At 35.9% G+C, this 5,834-nt stretch overlaps 1 pseudogene; it reads left to right on the top strand.

Annotated features, from left to right (window-relative positions):
* Positions 1 to 1,865, top strand: part of LOC105000155 — a 14,544-nt pseudogene extending 12,679 nt beyond the window's left edge.
* Positions 1,866 to 5,834: the final 3,969 nt, after the last annotated feature.

Here is a 5,834-nt window from a genome sequence, read left to right as displayed (position 1 = left end):
AAGATGCTGAACTGACCTTGGTTGGAGTGGAACATGTAAATGAAGATGCTGATGTGATCTTTGTTGGGATGACCTCAAATTCAAAACCAGTTGTTGGCAAACATACTGAACAGAGTTACCCCAGGTTCTTGTTCAAGGAGAAAAAGGTATGGTCATTTCAGAAAAGATAATGCTCAGAAATTACAGCCTGTTAGTCATGTGACTCCTACATCAGAAGCAAAGATTGTCTTGCCAGTTTTGTCTTTGAATCCAAATCAACAGATAGTCCCATTATTATTAAGCCTTTGTCCAAAGCGGATTATAAAAATATTTCACCACAATTAGTGCCTAATAGCTTTTCAGAGTTATGTTCTCCTTTGAATACCTTCACAAGTTCATTGCAGCATCCAGTAGAAACAGCAGTTTCTGCAGGAGATATGGATAAAAGTCCTCATGTATCAATGTGATTTTCCACTTCTGAAACAAATAGCACAAATCCCAAAAGGCCTAAACTCAGTGATGGAATTATAGGAGAACATTCTTTAGCTATGTCCACTTCATGTATTTTCCATACAGTGACTACTCAGCAAAGCACACCAGACACTGTTCATACCTCATTAAGCCATGTTCAAAATGGAGAACCTTGTCCAACAGCTTTTCCAAAGGACAATGTTCATTGCAAGCCTATAAGTCCTTGGGGAAAATGGACTGACAAAAACTGACTTTCCAAGTGTAGCAAGTCAAAACAAGATTGTTGATCCCACAGAAGGCAATCTGATTGTGTTACTCCGTGACTTCTACTGTGGACAGCATATAGGAAATGGGCAGCCAGAACTGCAAACTCACACAGCCTTTAAATGTCTCAGCTGCTTGAAAGTTCTAAAAAAATGTCAAGTTTATGAATTACATAAAGCACCATTTAGAACGTGAGAGGCAGAGAGGTGACATTTGGAAATACCATACCACCTGCAAGCACTGCCACCGCCAGTTTTCTACTTCTCTCAACTGCAGTGTCACATTAAAAGTGTCCATACTTCCCAGGAGCCCTCCGCAGTCTGTAAAATCTGTGAACTGTCCTTTGAGACAGATCATGCTCTCTTACTGCACATGAAAGACAATCATAAGCCTGGTGAAATGCCCTATGTATGCCAGATTTGCAGTTACAGATCATCATTCTTTGTAGATGTGGATGCACATTTCAGAGCATACCATGGTAATGCTAAGAATTTACTTTGCCCCTTTTGTCTCAAAATTATTAAAACTGCAACACCATACATATGTCATTATAGAGGGCACTGGGAAAAGAATTTTCACCAGTGTTCCAAATGTCAGCTACAGTTTTTAACTTTTAAAGAGAAAAGGGAGTACAAGACCCAGTGTCATCAAATGTTAAGAAACCTAAGCATCTAGAAGGATTACCTCCTGAAACAAGAGTTGTTATTCAGGTATCACTGGAACCCCTTCAACCAGGATTGGTGGAATTGGCATCCATTACTCTGAACGCATCTGATTCTGAATCATCACCCCCCAAAACTAAAAGTAGAAGATCAAAAAATCCCTGTTAATTCTACTTTCAGTAAGTCTGAAGCAAGTATTTCAGTCAAAGATAAAAACCCCATTAAAAACAAAAAAATTCAAATTATAAAATTATTCAATAATATCAAATATTGGGAAACCAATGTGTAATTTATATGTTTTTGTTTTAAATACATGAAGTGGAGTTTTGTGTGAATATTGAGATGTTATTTAAAAACATATTACCTGTTTTTCAGATAAGTGTCATAACATGTAAAAAGTGTGTGTGTGTGAGAGAGAGAGAACGAGAGAGGTGCAGAAAGGAAAAGTAACAGCCTATTTTGGTATTTCATGTTATTTGTAAGTTCAAAAGCTCTACTATACATATAATCTGTAGAGTGTTTTAGCAATGAAATTTTCAACTGTTTCATGCCTTGAGGATCTCAGTATTAACTATATAGCCGGATTGGAATGGCTTTGTTATGGTATAGTACTGTGTGCTGCTGAACTCTGTGAAGTGCCTCTGTTTTGCTGATCTAAGATAACCTGGCTCCAAAAGCCTGGTGTAGAGAAGTTGATGGAGAAGCTATAATGTGACACAGACACAGGATTTAGTCAGCGGGAAGCTGTGGCTTCTTGTCCCAGTTGAGGAAGAGGCATGCATGCACTCCAGGCATGGAGCCAAGGCAGAAGGAATACTGTCTCAGAGTGTCTTTACTAGCCCAGGGACATCTCAAGGAAGCCAACTGTTAAAACGCCTGTTTGGTGAGAGGCACCTCCAAGCATTAAGCAGGCCCTGCATATCATTGACTGCAGTTGGAGAAGCAGAGATAGTTAATAGAATGAGGCCTGGTGCCTATGGACCTCCTGTTGAGTGATCAAAAGGGAAATTTGATTCATTCCATCTCCTTTTCCATTTGCCTGGCCTTTAGTCACAGTGAAGTAGCCATATCTATCTCAGTCACAATAGTAAAGAAAGTTAAGATTCTCAAGGAAAAAAGCCTTGATTTGATTTGTACTGGACCCATAGTTTTAACTGAAAAGGATCAAACACAGGGAATCTGTTCAGTTTATGAATTGGGCTAAATTTAGTTCTCTTTCCCTTAAGCTACAATGGAGTTGTCCAAGAATAGTAAATGTAGTGGATATAAAGGTTCCAGGGTGATTAAACCCTCTATAGAACTTTTCCTTATCTTTTCCAGTTACATGTATCTTACCCTAGTTGAACATGTGAAGATTTCACTTTTTTATCTTATCTTGCCTTGGACACGAATGCATTACAGTTAACAGCTAATTCTTTGTGTGTGGAATTTCCCATTTTATGAAACTGAGTTTCGGTCTTACTTGACACAGTCTGATGTGCAGGAATTGTCTCGTTTATTTCAGTAACTATCAGGTCATAGACTTATTATCCTTCCTCTACTCTATCCAACTATCTAGTCTGTGATTATACTTGTGGAAACCTTTTTTCTTGGGGTCTCCAAGGGCTCTTTCACAGACCTGTGGGGTACCCTCTAAGTATTGGTTCCTGAACATCAGCACACTTGGCTTCCTCTGTGGGTTCCTGGAGTTGAGTCTCCTCCTGAAGTTGAATGCCATACCTTCGCCACTTCTGGCACAGATACCTAGCAATCTCTGTGCACCATTCAAGAAACCGGGGATCTTGGCTGTAGACTATGCCAGGAGAAATCTCTCCATTTCCTCTTCCTTTCTTGTCCTCTTTGTCTCTCCCCACTCTTTCCCCACCCCCATCCACCCCCACACAATTTATTTAAATCCTCTAAGCTTTCACAAAATGCTGGAAAGTGATGATCACCAAGGGGTTAACATCTGTCTCAGAACTGAAGAGGAAGAACTACAGATGACTAAGCTCCAGTGAGTCTGTTTTCTCCATTTTAGGTAATTTCCTGAGTGTAAATGCAAGTACAAGTGAATTGTATTTATTTACGCAATTCTTGATTGATTGATTTCCACTTTGAATATTTTACTAGGCCTTTCCAGTTAGTTTGCTTGGGCCAAAGTACTTTGCTAAGAGTCAGCTTAAACCACTTTCAAGTGTGTAAAAAGTGTGTGTGTGTGTGTTCTTTTCTCAGGTGAAAACTCTATGTATAACATAATAAATGTGCAGACCATTGCATTCTTATCTCCTTTATTCTATTTCTACAGTAAAAGTATGAAATATTTTATTTATATGTTTTTATTGTTGCTTAGTATTATCAACACTGTTACTGTTCTTTGCTCTGAAATATGCTCTTAAGGAGTACAAGTTGTATTTATTGCCAAATAAAAAGTTTCCAGTGATATGGTCCCTGATTACTTCCTCTCTTCCATTCTCTATCATTCTACTCTACTATTTTCCCCACGGGTGTCCTGTTTTTGACAACACTGGCCTTGCTTTTCCTCAAGCAAATTCCATTTCTTCCCGATCCAAAAACTTTGCAACTGCTGTTTTTCTGGAAATGCTCTTCCTGTAGGCCTGCATGGCTTGCTACCTCCCTTGTTTGAGCTTCACCAATGCTGTTCAAATCACACAATGAAACCCTCAACCCCCTTCCTTTCCTCCTCCTCCTTAAAGACACTTTAAGTCTCTACCCTCTTAACTCTCCGGCCTGAAATGACTAGATTTTCAAACACACACACACAAACTGAGAAGAGATAATAACAACAGGGCTTTGCTTCTTAGAATTAACTTTAATCAGTTTCTGTGCCTGCAAATTAAAGATAGTTACTAGTGAGTTGAGCTCTTTCAGGCACTTCCTCTGTTTTTCTATTGATACCTCTATATTTTTTTCAGGCAATGACACTTTGTTTTGTTTATAAATGTATTGAATATCTGTCAAGATTACTATTTTGTTATTACCCTTTGTGAGTTTCCTTGTCTACTTGTTTTTTCAGGTAAAATTTATGTTTTATTAATGCTGCCAAAGCGTAAGTAAAATTACTGTTTATAAAAATAATTTTTAAAAAATTATTTCCGCTGTCCATCATTTTACAAATAACATGGCATATTTTTGTTTCTTTTTTTTAAAATAATCTTATTGTGTTGGCCAGAAATTCTAAACAGTGATGTGTAAATGGGTTTTCTTGTTCTTAGTACCATCAAAGGCAATGAGGATATGTTTTAATGAATTTCTATTTCTGTTTTTAGATTTTAAAGAGAATTGTTTCATTGGATAGTTTACAACATCTGTTTAGATATTTACTGTTCTTTCTTTCTCCCTTCCTTTCCTTTTCTTCCTTTCTTCCCCTGACTGTCTTTCTCTTTCTTTTCTTCCCTTTCTTTTCCCAGGTTTGGGCTTGACTGGACCTTTCCTGAAACAAAAATAATTCCTCTCAGGTTTGAATATTATCCTTTCAGAATCCCATACCATTTCTCATTTCTAGTATTGGAACTAACCTCCTCTTCCCCTTATTAGATTGGCCACAGTTGTATCAATGTTTCTGATTTTCTTTTTCCAAGATGCAGCTCTTGTTTTATTATCCCAACAAGTTTTATTTTGTTGTTTTCTATTTTTGTTTCAATTCATATATACCTTCTACTTTCTTTAGGATTTTTTTTTTGGGGGGGGGTTATTTTTATTTATTTTTATTATTTTTTTAAATTTTATTTTACTTTTAAACTTTACAATATTGTATTAGTTTTGCCAAATATTCACAACCTTCTATTTTAAAAGCTTTCTTTACAAAATTTATGGAAATACATTTGATTTAAAATGTGTTTCAGATGTATATCAGAGTGAGTTATCAATTCTTTTTTAGGTTATTTTCCATTATAGGTTATTACATGATACTGAGTATTACTTTTTTTTTTAATAGATGGTTTAGTGCTTGACCTAACTTTATTTAAATGACAAATTTTGTCTGAATCACAAATATTTTTATGTATACATTTTTTAATTAAAATTTCATTCTCTATGATTTTTTGGCAAGTTAATTCCAAAGATTTCACTACTTGCAGGCTGCATGTTTTAATTTATAGTTTACTGAGAATTAAGTTTTCCTTGGCGGTCTGAGGGTATGTGTGTATATACACTGACATGCCTATATACACATCCTTTTCAGATTACTACATTTTTTAAAGATATATAAATATATTTTAAAATATATTTTCTGTTTGTATGGTAAAAACATGAAATTTTTTAATTCTAGAAATTTGTTCCCCCAAATGAATATAGTATAAATAGTAAAGGAATATAACTATTCCTTTGAGAATAAACCTACTAACAGAACTTAAGAATGTTAAAAAATTATTCATAACACTTATTAAAGGTGGTAAGAAAAACTTTGTTCAAGGTAAGAGTACTACAGTTGGGTCTTATAATATGGGAGAGAGATTTAGC

Source organism: Bison bison, unplaced genomic scaffold, assembly GCF_000754665.1.
Source record: "Bison bison bison isolate TAMUID 2011002044 unplaced genomic scaffold, Bison_UMD1.0 scf7180017864368, whole genome shotgun sequence".
NCBI classification, from domain to species: domain Eukaryota; kingdom Metazoa; phylum Chordata; class Mammalia; order Artiodactyla; family Bovidae; genus Bison; species Bison bison.
Note: the sequence above shows the minus strand (reverse complement) of the source record. Positions and strands in the feature narration are given on the sequence as shown.